The following is a 15,197-nucleotide window of genomic DNA, read 5'->3' on the forward strand; positions in this document are numbered from 1 at the left end:
CTTATTCATTTTTCCAAAACCATCCTTGTCTAACGTTAATGCAAAGAATTCTTTTGGTTAGAAGGGAGTTACAGTAAAATAACTGTTTTACCCCTATGAACCAAAACGAATGTAAGTTGTAACCATTGACGTTTTGCAAGAGAGCTCTCTAATAAAGCCAAAATAGTCATTTTACAACCATTTAGTGGGGGAGTGGGGACAACTCTTAACCCCCAAAAATGACATTGCAAGTGCAAAAAGGAGGACTGATTAGCAAAAATTGCACAAGACAGTGATGATTTTGCAAATCCTCAATAAAGAAAGGACTAATTTGCAAATCGCTAAAATAAACATATCACCAGCGAAAGAGGACATTCTTATTTATGGATTAAAATATGTTGTTTTATACCATTTCTAAACCATATAGCCTAAAAAATAAATCTTACGATGTTTTAGACATGATAAAGCCATCTAACTCAGTAAATAAACATGCTATAACATATATGTGTGGTTAGATCAACCTGTTGGTGGCAAGATCCATACAACACTATGCCAAAGAATACCTATAGTGATAGTGTGATAGTGACGTCTCCAAGTAGTCACTATAAATACCCAAAACCGTCACTATAAGTAATGATGGCTTAGTATCCGATACTATAAGTTCCATCACTATTATTTATAGTGACTACTTGGAGCCATCACTATTGGTCTACAGTGACACAGCTACGATCATTACAAATACAAATACCAGTTAATAGTGACGGCTTGAGCCATCACTATTCACATCTCTTATCCGTTTTTTAGACACTTATAATGATGGGCAGAATATCACTATATCATCACTATATGTATATGTGAGCATGTTCATGTAAGTAATGGTGACTATTAGAGTAGTCACTAATACCTTGTCAAAAAAAATGAACGACCTATTTTGAGTTGTATTGATAAAGTGCATCGAACATGTTATAGTAAAAATTCTTATTAAATAACTTTGAAAATAACATAATGATAATGATAATATCATTTTGACAATATTGAATCGTGACGTAACCATGCACTTATTTTTTTTTAATAAAAAAGGCATCATTTTTTTTGACAATATTGACAATATTTGTTTGCTGATGATATTGTTTTGATTGATGAGTCTAGAGCTGGGGTTAATGCTAAGTTAGAATTATGGAGACAGACATTGGAAGCTAGAGGTTTTAAGTTGAGTAAGAGTAAGACTGAATATATGGAATGTCGGTTTAGTAAGCAACGAAGTAGTGATGGGAGTGTAGTGAAGCTTGGTGAGCAAGATATACCGGTGAATGATTATTTCAAATATTTGGGATCCATCATTCAAAAGTATGGAGAAATTGATGGAGATGTAAATCATAGGATAAAGGTTGGGTGGATGAAATGGAAAAGTGCTACTGGAGTGCTGTGCGATCGTAGAATGCCATTGCGGTTGAAGGGAAAGTTTTATAGGACGACTATTAGACCCGCTTTACTATATGGTACGGAATGTTGGGCTGCCAAGAGACATCATATTCAAAAAATGAGTGTAGCTGAGATGCGGATGCTTAGATGGATGTGTGGAAATACAATAAAAGATAAGATTCGGAACGAAGAGATACGTAAGAAGGTAGGTGTTGCACCCATTGAAAATAAGATGCGAGAGAATCGTTTACGGTGGTTTGGACATATTCGGCGAAGGCCTAATGATGCTCCAGTTAGAAGGTTGGAGAAATGGGAAAATATATTAGTTAAAAGAGGTCGGGGTAGGCCTAGGAAGACTTGGATGGAGATGATAGGAAAGGATATGAATGCTTTGAACCTCACCGAGGACATGGCGTTGGATAGAAATGATTGGAGGAAAAGGATTCATGTGGAAGACCCAAAATGAATTTCTTTTTTGGTTCATATCGCTGACCCCAATTGTTTTGGGATGAAGGCGTAGTTGTTGTTGTTGTTGTTGTAAAAAAGGCATCATATCTGCCAAAAACAACACCACAATTAACATACCAATGTGAATTTCATCAATAGTATAATTACCATCACTATGCATATTTATAATCATCATGAATAGAAAAACATATATACGTTCACATAAAAAATATATGAATAGAGAAAGACATTTCTACCATTTTTAATAAAGTAATTAAGCCAAACTCAATTAGTTTAACAGTGTATGTCATAACATTTTTATTTACAAGTCCACCAATTAAAGATAATCCTTATAAAAGGTCAACTCAAATAAGACATAAAAATTAGGTAGAGTTTTCCAACCAGTCCTCCCAAGGAGGATCAAGAACTGTTCTCTTTGCCTTAGATAATTCCTCAATACTACCAAGGGTTAGGGACTTAAGATTAACATTAGAAATTAGGGATAAAAGAGAGAAAAATAGAAGTAGATGCTATTAGAGTCATAGATGATTGCCTCTGGACCTTTGGTGCAAGAACTCCACTGCAATCGGAAGGGGAGCAGAGGGGTTTCCGAGGAGGAGCACGATGAGGCCGCCGATGATCGTTAAGGAGCAGGAGATGCTGGAGGCTCCTCCACCGCTGGTCGGAATCCATCACCGCAATCCGACTCTCTCTACATTCTTCGGCTACTGGATGATTTTTTCGGTGAGCAAAATCCCAACGCAGCGGAGCTGGAGCGGCCACCCCGTCATCCACAGGAGGTTCTCTTTATCCTTCACCGGACAAATTGTCTTTCAAAAGAGAATTGGTTTTGAGAAAATAAGAGCGAGAGAGATGGCGGTTTTTTTCTTTCTTTTTTTCCAAGGAAATGTATCAAGTGGCGACAGCTAATTGGGCCATCACCACTTGATAAAATCAGTGACCGACCAAGCCATCACCAATAGAAATTGTTGTGATGGCCTTATAGGGTCATCGCTGATTATGATTTTTGGCGCAGTGCAAACAAGAGCGTGTAGCATTATATGGTATCGTGATACAGAACTACGAGAGGGTGTTGCCTCTTCTCCCCCCGAACATCGAAACATGCACTGTAGCTACAGTGCATGTTTGGGGGGTCTCGATTGAGCGTTGCGTGATGCTCAGTCGGGTGTACGAGATCTGCAAGCCCATCGTACACCCACAAACGAGTGTATAAAGAGTCCCGTACACCCAACTAAGCGCCACATGTTGCTCAATCGCGACCCCAAACATGCAGTGCTTGTTCGGATAAGAACACACAACACCCTCTCCAAAACTACCATATATTTTTTGGGAGGGTGTTGTGTGTTCTCCCCCGAAGATAAATTTGCGTGTTTCGGTGTGTATGAAGGAATATCTTGGGACCCACGATAATTCATATGCCAATGTTATCCATGACGATTTTATAATAAAATAACATATAAAAAGGTAGATATTTGTTTGACAAAAATGTCCTCCTATGAAATAGATATTCGTTTGACGAAAATGTCCTCACATAAATAGTTTTGCATATTCCCGCGACTCTTATCATTGCTTGAGTCAGAGCCCATCAGCTCCTTCAAGGGGACAATGTCTGAGCTGAAGTTTGTGAATCATATTCTCAAGAGTGCACCATTGCTAGAGTCTCTAAGAATTAGTCTCAGTCTGAGGAAAATGGTGCAGTGGGCTGCCATTACTAATGAGTTTGTTTGCTTGGAGATGATGTATCCTCAGTTGCAATAGGAAATGAACTCGACGATGAACATTCAGTACCACCCTTTGACAATGCACCATCTGCTATAACAGAAGCTTTCTTTGATGACACACCATTTGCCGTCATCTGCCGCCGCTGGAGCATCCTTTGGCGTCGTCTATTACCATCGAAGCACCTTTTGTCATCGTCCACTCGTGAGAAATAGTTGAACTACCAGAGGAATTAATATTTTGTCTATTGTTCATCATGATACCAAAGTGCAAGCGTCAAAATGAGTAGATAAAGAATAGTGATTTACAAAAGAGATAATGGTGACGATGTTGAATTGAGTAAACAGAGAGTAGCAATTTACAGTAGAAATTAGATAAGAGAGTAGCGATTTATTGTAGAAAATCAAATCAGAGAGTAGCGATTTACAATAAAAATCAAATCAGAGAGTAGCGATTTACAATAAAAATCAAATCAGAGAGTAGCGATTTACAATAGAAATCAGATAAGAGAGTAGCGATTTATAGTAGAAATCAGATAAGAGAGTAGCGATTTACAGCAGAAATCAGATCAGAGAGTAACGATTTACAGTAGAAATTAGATCAGAGAGTAGCGATTTACAATAAAAATCAGATCAGAGAGTAACGATTTATAGTAGAAATCAGATCGGAGAGTAGTGATTACAGTAAAAATCAGATCAGAGAGTAGCAATTTATAGTGGAAATCAGATCAGAGAGTAGCAATTTATAGTAGAAATCACTACTCTTTGATCTTATTTTCACTGTAAATCGCTACTCACTGATATGATTTTCACTGTAAATCGCTACTCTCTGATCTGATTTCTACTGTAAATCGCTACTCTCTGATATGATTTTCATTGTAAATCGCTACTCTCTGATCTGATTTATACTGTAAATCGCTACTCTCTGATCTGATTTCTACTATAAATCACTACTCTCTAATTTGATTTTCACTATAAATTGTTATTCTATGATCTGATTTTTACTTTAAATCGTTACTCTCTGATCTGATTTCTACTGTAAATCGTTACTCTCTTATATGATTTCTATTATAAATCGCTACTCTCTAATTTGATCTCTTTTGTAAATCACTGCTTTCTATCTACTCAGTTCAACGTTGCCACCATTATCTCTTATATAAATCACTATTCTTTGTCTACTCATTTCGACGCTTGCACCCTGGTATCATGATAAATAATAGACAGAATGTTGATTTTTCTGGTAGTTCAACTATTTTTCACGAGCATACGATGATAAAGGGTGCCCCGACGATAATAGACGATGGCAAGTGGTGCTCCGACGACAAAGGGTGCATCGTCAAAAGAAGCTCTTGTTACAACAGATGGTGCGTTGTCAAAAGGTGATCTGAAATGTTTAAGGCGAAATATTGCGAGTAACTTTTATTACAGCAGAGAAGTTTACTGCTTAGGGCGAGCACAAAACGTTTGGACTTTAAAGAGTTAAGATCATCCTCCCTTTTCTGGATGAAGGATATTTTTGTTATTTTATAGAATTATCGTTTCATGACGAAAATATCAAAAAAGGGTAATTAAGTCTTTGCAACCGCACCAACCTCCGATGCTAACTTATGCCAACACACACGAGGATACGAGCCCCATGTGCTTACATACGTGACGCTCATTCGGACCCTCAAAGACGCACTTGCGTGTTGGGGGGGGGGAACATATAACCTGCTTTGATATTTTTCCTTCTAAACAAACTTCAACTACATTTTTTATTTAAAAAACTATTATATAGCTTTCTCTATATTTAAATTATTTGCTTTGTTGTTATTTAACAATGCTTTTTCAATAAAAATGTGAGAAAATGATAGTTTTAGATCTCCATTTAAATTCGTGACCTATATATTATATAAATGGTTACTTCCGTGACCATCTTGTCAACTCACATAAGCCCGTGGAGGTTTATCTTCTGCATCACTATGCTTACCATGCAGTGCTTTGATGGAGTTTTTTTTGGTGCCATCTTATAACACGGTCCATGCAAACGGGTTTGGGAAGTGGCAATGACGGATCCAGAGGGGCGAGGAGGGGCTCGAGCCTTTTGGAATTCATTTGGTAGAAGACAAAGCCTCCGAACTGATGCCCTTCTGTGGGTTTGACTTGTGAGATTGGTGATAATACTAAAATTATGAAGAAACGAGAATGGTGTCCCCAAGAATCCGAGTCTGCACGTCCCCATATATGTTGTAATGGTGGTGGCGAGAAAATCAGGCTGCATCAAGTTCTTGCGTGGCTTTAAACTTCGAGGGTGTATCAAGCATACTAGGCTCGAAACCCAATGTCACACGTTATTTCATTATCTCAACAAAAAAACTCCTTGTATATTTTGAAGTAAATTGGGTTTTCTCAGAAAAAATTGAGAAAAAAACACGGGTTTATATAAAATATAAAAATATTTATAAATTATATTTTAAAAACATAATATTAAAAAAAAATTTATTCGGCATTGCTTTTTTTTTTTTTAAATGTCATTTTTTCTTTGTAGCCGTGGCCACGCTGAATGCTTAGCCGATGTTAGACATCATTTCAATATTTTTTGAGATCAACACCACTACCACCTCAAGGTACGTTGGTCTTTTTAGTAAAAAAATGATTATTTTTTGGTCAAAAAGTGATAAATAAATGAGACAAAAGCATAACTGGGAAAAGTAAAAACTGAAAAAAGCAAAACAACCTTAAGTAAAACACCAAAAGCAAAAGTTATATTTTAAGGTAAAAAGTGAAAAAGGAAGGACATAGTTCTTAAGTTTTTTGCCCCCTTATTTTTGGGTTATCTTCGTCTTTCTTTATTTATTTTTCTCTCTCCAATTCTTGCAAGCTGCCCTATTTCCTTGGATCCTTCTCTTGAATCGTTGATTATCTGGTTCTCTCTTTATTTACATCTATCTTTCTCCCTGCGATAAGAGCAAAAGTCAGGTTAGCAACAAAATACTTGCTTGATTGTTGGGTTTATCAATTTATGTATTTAAAATTTGAGTTTTTTGAAATTTTGTGCTTACCCATTTTACATAATTTTTTGTAATTTTGTATAGTATAGCAGTTGTAACTTGATTTTGTGCATGCCATGTAATTTTGTATAGCTATACCTATTTTCATCATGATCTTCTTTCTTCGGGATGAGGCCCATAAATAACCTCATTTTAGACTATTTATTTCATTTTATTATAAATTTCTTTTGCTCTCTTTTAATAAAAAACTTGGATCCTCCGTTGGGAAGGGGAATAATGATCATGCAGCCCAGTCCATATTATGAGTTGTTCTAATAGTATTTGGATCATAGTTCTCAAGAAGCAAAACGGATACGGAAGTGGGAACGCGAGGATTAAAAAGTAGTATAAAGCATGAAACGAGATTCGTTTTAGAAACGATTGTGAAAGCATGTATTATGAAAAATATTTGTATAGACCTGAGTGCATTATGATGATAATATACTCTAGCATTTTCGGCAATATTCTGATGTCCAATTGGCCTAAAAGCGACAGGGACGATAGATACCACTACCATTATGTTCCTTGGTCAAAGCAAGGTTAAAGTTGACCAATCTATCAACACAAAGAGATTTGTTGATCGGGTCAAGTAAGAGTTCAGGTCCAAAATTTTTGTGATAACAAAGTGAGGAGGAAAAAATGGAAACAAGTACTTTACAAGAAAAAAATTATAAACAAATTCATAACCATAACAGTTTCAAAGTGACAAAAAGCTTTTGTTTGGTTCAAGTATTTTAAAGTAAGAATTTCAATTTATTATATATGTGTGCGTGTACAAGATTTGGTTTTTTAATTTGAATATAAATGGAAGTTTAAGAGATATTGTTCTTTTGTCTTATTTAATAAGAAATATGTTTTGGATCATGTGAGTACGACACATAAGCAAGTTCTTCATGAGCTTTAAAATTTAACTATCCACAGGCTGATCATATTTAGAGTAATATCATCTCTATTTTTACAAGATTTTTAGCAATGATAACTTGGTTTGAAATTAATTGGTGCTCATGCTATATTAACTGAAATGGATCATAAAACAGTCACTTATCGGAAGTGGTAATGGACAACCCAAATGATGCTTCGGTGAAGGTGGGTCATTGGCATTCTCCTCAGTCATCGATGCTCTCAATGAGCACAGGCCACAATGTCGAGAGGTGAGTAAGACCCTAAAACTCTAAATAGAGTGAGAGAATCGGTTTTATGTATGTAGTACTCACCACACTACCATGGCCCTCCTATTTATAGCGAGATCTGGTAGGAGGTCCATAATGAGCATGCATGAACAATTATGAGACCTTATAACTGTCTTGTAACCCCAAAACTGAAAGTCATCTCCCATGTTATCTCTTGATGTGCTTATGTCAATATTGGTCACATTTAGGTTAGATCCGACCCGATCCAAAGATCTATCATTTTTCTACTTGACCCATTGACATGATAAAATATATTATTGAGGTTCTTTCACTGTTATCTCAATTTAATTTTTATGTGGGTTCACATGCTATCTTGTATCAAAAGGATGAATCATACAAGTCATATAGATGAACATCTCTATATGAGATGTCATATTTTCATGTATTACAATATTATTCATTTTAACTATTTACCATGTTAAGAATATCTTTATGAATAGGTTGGTCTCTAACTCATTTTATTGGTCTTTTTTAATATTATTATTCTTTTATTCTCTCTTCAAAATGAGAGACACTTTACATAGAATTAACAATGCATAAAACCATAGAAAATCAATTTAGTTTATGTTGATAAAAATTTGAAAGATTGAGAAAGATTGACTTACCCGGATTACACAAAATCTTTTTTAAAATTGTGAGGATGTCGTATGCAAGTCTTAACCATCTTTTGCCCGAAGAAAAGGTGAAGTCAAGACATGTTCTCAATTTTTGTAGCTTGAATCAGACTGTCGCAGATTCAAATATGTAAATAAAATGAAAATGTATATAAGCACCAATCAAAAGAGTAAATACAATTGAAATAAACAGATTAGGGATCGTGAAAATACTTTTTTCAGACTCAAGGGTTCGTTTATCTTTTAGGCTCATTTTGTTCCAACAACACCACGGTGTTAGTACGAAGGTTCTTCAATGACATTAGGATAGAGTGTCAGTAAGGCTTGAGTATGCTTGTTCTGCAGGGTCAACACTTAGGTACATGATTTCCAGATGATTGAGCTCTAGGAGAAGGGTCCTATTTATAGTTTTTTTGGACAAGATATAGATCATCATGTCTACTAGGTCCAAATTTAACCCAAATAGGTCGAGGTCTGTCCTAAATGAGGATAGGACCTATATGAAACAATCTTCTATTTTTTTGAAAACATGCAAAAAGGAGAAAAATAGTGAGGGATAAACCATTTGGCTTATCCATGCATTTGGTGCAGCGGACAACAAAGAAGTTGTGTCGTCCCATGGCGGATGACATTCCCTTTTATCGTTCCCAAAGCTTTGGGGATAGGATGGGTTGAACACAACTGGATGACAGAGACACTTTGTCGTTCTCAAAACCGGACGACACTCCTATCAGATGGCAATCCTACCGAACGACAACCCCCAAAATTTGGGGATTTTGTCATATTTGAGTATTTTTTATATATATTTTTTTAAATTCTAAGGGTTATACCTAACTTTTTAGGGATTTTCCTAAGTTAGGGTTGGAAATGACTCAATTTTGGAGTTTTCACCTTAGGTCCTGAGAAAACACCTTTCAATAATATTATTATTTGGGTATCTTAAAAAAATTTGTGTATCTACAAATGCCCCTCTTTATCATTAATCAATGTGATTCAATTTATGACAAATAAAAAAATACTCTCAAATTTTGAAACACAATTGAGTTGTCAAGACCGTGCTTGGTCTGGCCGAATAAGGCCGATGTTAGTTTTTTTTTAACCACTATGTTTTGGGGATCATTTGGGTCCCGCCAAAGGAGGTTAGACCAATATTTTTTTTAAGAGAAAACTAGGTTGTCAAGACTGTGATTAGTCTTGCCAAATGAGTTCGAGCCAGTTTTTGAAAACCACTGGGCGTGGAGACCGTTTGAGTCCCACTAAATGAGGTCGGGTTAGTATTTTTAGAGGAAAGCTAGGCTGCCGAAACCGTATCTAGTCTCGTCGAGCGAAGTCAGTGCCAACATCCGAAGGGAGGAGTTGGACTATTGAGACCGTTATGGGTCTCACCGAGCGAGGTCAGATCAGTCCAAAGATAACTGGATTGCCAAGAACATTTAGTGGTCTTACTGAGCAAGGTCGATGCCAGTGCAGAAACAACTGGATTGTCAAGACCATTTGGTGGTCTTACTGAACAAGGTCGGAGCCAGTGTAAAAAATAGGGAAGAATTGAGTTGTGGAGCATATTGTAAGTTTTGTCAAATGAGGTCAGGCCAGTTTAGGAGCCGCTTTATTTGTAATAGAGAGAAAATGGTGGGCTTCAGGCAGTGATAGCACAAGAAGAATATGGCACTTTTTCATGCCTTTTAGGTATGTTTTGATTTTTTATTCTTTTTGGTGATTTTCTTTTGAGAATTTGTGGGGGCAAATATCATGAGTCCTACACCTCTTATGGGTTCATGGCTAGGGTAAAGTTTCTCCAGTAATGCCTTAGGGCAAAGATACATTTCTTCATATGATCAATTTAGACATGAGGTTTTCTGTCCCTAGTGGAGAGTCAAGCATAATTCAGTTAGTTAACATCGACGATAGGGCAGATCTCTCTATATACTTCTTAGACTCATGATCACTATGGCTAGACTCTTTGGTGGATTATGATGAATGCAATAAACTTTTATGATATGTAATGGGATTTATGCATTTATAGTAGAGTGGGTAGCCAAAGGCAGCTATGAATGATTAATCATATAAGGTCACACGTTTTTTTTGCTCTTTTTAAAAAAATCAGAACCTTCCAAATAAGTTGATTTATACACTCGAGATTTTTTCATTTTGGACTTTTCGCCTCTCAGGTTAATCTAAGATAACGACACTCGACTTCACTGTTATTTTTCTCCTATAATTTTGCCTTGGTTTTTTAAGTGACTAGTTATAGGGATATGAGATTAAGTCTCAAAGCATTCCTGTTAGGTTTGATGATCCCCACTAAGGCTTGAACTCATAAAGGGTTAGAATTTGACAAGAATGCATTCAAGTGTACCTCTTGACCCTAGGTACTAGAGTCTTTGTTTTTAGCATAGAGGGGCTTTATTCCTCATTTTTACCATCCTTTGACTTGATGTCTAACAACTATGGGTCCCATGGCTTTTTGGTCTAGGAGAGATGCCCCTAGTTATCCAACCTCTACCTCCAAAGGCCATATGATCGAAGTCTGTCACCTTGCCATATGTCTAGAGGTAAGTATTGACTTTCTCCTAGCTCTCATTTTTTCATTTGAACATCTGCCTCTTAGGTAATCATATGGTCGGAGCCTGCTGCCACGTCATACATTCAGAGGTGAGTATTGGTATCTTTTTTTTTCTGCTTTTTAAATATTTTTTCCTATCGAAATAAAAAAAAAGACTCATCAATAGGCTAACCTATGAAGCAAATTAGCATTGAAGGTATTCAACATCTGACCCTTTTCTAGAAAGTTTGTTACTTAGATGGGTTTCACAGGCTTGACACTCATGCATTAATAATGATCTCATGCCCCTATAATTCATCCTTATACACTTATGGGTTAGAATTATTAGATTAAGGTATGTTAGCCTTATAGTATTACTGCCACATCTTACCTTAAGAATTATATGTCTTATGTGGTAGATTCTTGAGTGCAGGAACTTACTTAAGAAAATGACCATTTTGATGAGAGTTGCATCTATCTTGAGAGAAGATCTCTAACCTTTAATGATCTTTCAATGATATACCTAGCATCATGATGAAGCTCTATTATCTTCCTATGACTATTGAAGCCAAGGTGAATTGGACTGTCAAGAACATTTTAGGTCTTGCCGAATGAGGTCAGACCAGTCCAAGGACAACTGGGATATGAAGATCATTTGTGGTTTCGCTGAACAAGGTCAGGCCAATGTCCTAAACAACTGGAAAGTGGAGACTATTGTAGGTCCTGCCGAATGAGGTCAAGCCAATGTCCAGAGGTAAACAGGGCTTTCAAGACCACTTGGGTCTTGTCGAATGAGGTCAGGCTAGTTTGAAAGCAAATGTTTAAATACTTGGCTGCTAGAGGTTCCTTCTTGCCTAAGAGATTTAAACTTTAAATGGCTTAGTGATGCCCTATCTTTGGGTTTTAGATAGGTTCAGACTCCTTTGGCATGCCCTCACATGATTTCGACAGAAAGACATTATTAGGAATGGTCTGAAAACCAAAGAAGAGTTTGATAAAAGCTTTCATAGTCTTGTCAACAGGAATAATATGCTCTTATAATAAAGATGATAGCTTAGATCCTAGAAAGATTTTTTTTCTTGGCTTTTCTCATGTATTTTTGGAATATTTCAATTTTTTGAATTTTGAAAACTTTTCTATTTTTTTGTTTTGATTTTTTATTTTTTTATTTTTTTTTCATAAAGCTATTTTACAGAATCTAGGTTTTGAAGACTTACCTAGGGTCGTGGGATGGTGACCTATAGAAGATGTATTTTTTCCTTATTACCATTGGGATTCTGCCTTTACTTGTAGTCACTTTGTTCAGAGTATGTTCACTTTTTTCAGATTGAGAGAAAGAAGAGCTCGATTGGTTATTTGGCTTTTGTGAGCTCATGCTGAGTTGATATAGAGGAAGTCAATCTTGTGTTCTTATATATAACTTGACTCTCCACTAAGTTGATGATGGTTGACCCCTTTCTAAAGTGATCTTTCAAGATCCATGTGAGCTTTTTCCTTTTTCTTATTTTATGTTCAGGTCCTTCGTAACCTAGACTCTGGGTCTCTGCCTTTGGCATTGCTAGAAGTGACTCTCTTATGCCTTATTGATTTTTTTCCAGTCTCTTGAATGGTTGGTACCCCATATGCAAAGTGATTCTCCATCCATTTTTATATCTTTTCACATGCAGGTATAAGGGTGACTCTTGAGGTGGAAATCACCTATCATTCTTTTGAGGCTAAAGACCTTAAGACTTTTAGAGGGCACTCTGACTAATACTTGTTTTAAACTAGATGATGCTACATTCACAACTGAGCTGGCTAATGGGGTCTTTTTTTCTCTAACTAAGCAGTTGGCCTATCAATTTGCTCCTCAGGTCAGGACCACACAGGTTGTATGTAAGGTCATCCTTTTTCTGTTATGGACCTTTTATGCTGGGACATTGGGAGAGAAATCTTGGTGTGATTGTCATTTGATGAGCCCAAATGAATCACATTTATTTGATTGATTTTCTGAGAGGTTTCTTAATCCTTCAATGAAATTCATCTTCCTTGTATTTTCATTCCTCCTTGGTAGTAGACCTGATGAGTAGCAGATAAATGTAGGTCATTAAGTTAGTGAGCGATCCTTTCTCTAAAGCCTTTTTAAAAAACCAATTTTCTTTTGCTTCATAGGCTTGGACCCCTTCTTCCATATTATGATCTAGGAAAGGCTCTTGAAAAATGCCCATGTCATTATTGCCCTGGTTTTGTGGCTCCTCATCAATCAGGAGCTCGCCGCTTTCAATGTTGTCATATATGATATATCCAAGGATGATGTATTCCTCAATGTCATGACCCACTGTTCGATGATATCGACACTACATGGACAAGTTTTTAGCCTTTATCTGTAGTGGATTCGATACTTTGGGAAATTTCATTAGGTCATCTTGTAGTAGAAGATCAAGGATATGTGACCGGGATTGTTTGAACTTTGTGAACCTCCATTCTTTGGCCCATTTTGTATTGCCCTCATATCTATTCTCGTTTAGTTTCTTTGGAGAGCCCTTCTAGTTGTCTGCATTCTGCCCCTGACTACCATTCTTCTTGGCCTTTTGCTTTGTGGCTCGCATTATTTTGACCTGACCTTTAGATGAGTTTGACTTCCTGTATATGTTGTTATCTTTGTTTTTCTTTAGGAACCCATCATATACTCTCTTTTTTTATGCTTATCTCAAATGTGATAGCCTTCTTAATGGGTTCAACATAGGTTTCAACATGAGCCACGCTGATCAGGATCTTTAGAGGTTGAGAGAAGTTGTCTACAACTATAACCAGGGCATGCGAGTCAAATATTGGCTCTTTCATTCTGTTGGTTGTGGACCACCATCAATTTATAAATTCATGAGCAGTTAAATATGTCTTTTACTTTAGGTCATGCAATTGACTGATGGTCGGGATGGTCTCCAAATTGAAGCAAAAATGCTCTATGAATAAATTTAAGATTTACTTAAATTCCTTGACCAAATATGGGTTTAGGGTAGATAACCATTCTAGTGCCTCTCCTTCCAGACTCTTGGGGAACCAATTGATCAACCTCTTATCGTTATTTCGATTTTTAGCTACAATGAATAGGGCCATGTGAGTCCTTAGGTCTCCTTTTCTACTGAATTTCAAAAACTTGGGGGGTAAATCATCATCATCATCATCACATCCCTCAGTCAAGAAGTCCTTTAGGGAGTGCTTTTTTTTTATCTAGATCCATATATTTCATTCTAACACTAAGGTTTCATACCATATCTTCTAAAGACTTGATTTTATTGTCTGATTCTAAATATGTGGTCTGGACCAGACTACTGAACTGGGGTCTATAATATTTTCTCTCCAAGTCAGACACTTGAGACTCACCTCATTGGCTGCAACCTTGCTCAAAATTTGATTCTTGGGCTCTCCTGACTTCTCTATTGACCTGTGCCTTTTCATATTTTGATTTCTGAGCATTTTTTGGCTCTTCTTTCATCTTGTGCCTGTTATTGCCTCAACTTTTCTTGAATTTTTTTCATTTTCTCCTTTATCCTCTACATGTTTTGTCTGACCTGTGCTACCACATTCTCTTCCTCGGACCGAGCTTTAAAATATGAGGTCATGGGGGTTTATCTCATGATAGGCGCACCCGTGCTAGAGTTGTCTGCCTCGTAACCTGCATAAGAACTTTTACGAGATTGGTGAGGGAGGGTACCTTTCTTCGGACCAAGATTTGAAATACAAAGTCTCTGGGATTCATGTTTTGGTAGACTCATCAATGTTAAAATTACCCATCTTATAACCCGCATGAGGGACTTTACGAGACCATTGAGGGTACCGACGTGAGCTATACTCAAGGAACATCAAGCCTTTCTCCTTTTTTGGCTGTCTATAAACTCATAAGGATTGTTAGTGTGGGTCTTTTCTTCGAGGCCCTTGTCAAATATGATAATTGGCATCATATAGGGTGACATCACGTATGTGAGATTCTCCAGAGGTGGTTCCTTTAGGATGGATTAAATTTAAAGTTTTTAGGTTTTGAATCAGGTATTCATTATACCCCAAACAATTGGTTTACATAGACCCAAACAAATAACGAGGTATTTTAAAAATAATAGATACCTTAATTCTCCTTGAAATATGTATTCACAAATCTGCAAGGTCACTTCGAGTTCTAAGGTTCAAGGTTCCCTCCCAGGTCTACGCCGATATACTCAAGCTAACAACTTAAGAGTATTGATGGAGTTTATCCGACT

This window comes from Nuphar pumila, chromosome 6 (genome assembly GCF_984573655.1).
Source record: "Nuphar pumila chromosome 6, dmNupPumi1.hap1.1, whole genome shotgun sequence".
NCBI lineage: Eukaryota > Viridiplantae > Streptophyta > Magnoliopsida > Nymphaeales > Nymphaeaceae > Nuphar > Nuphar pumila.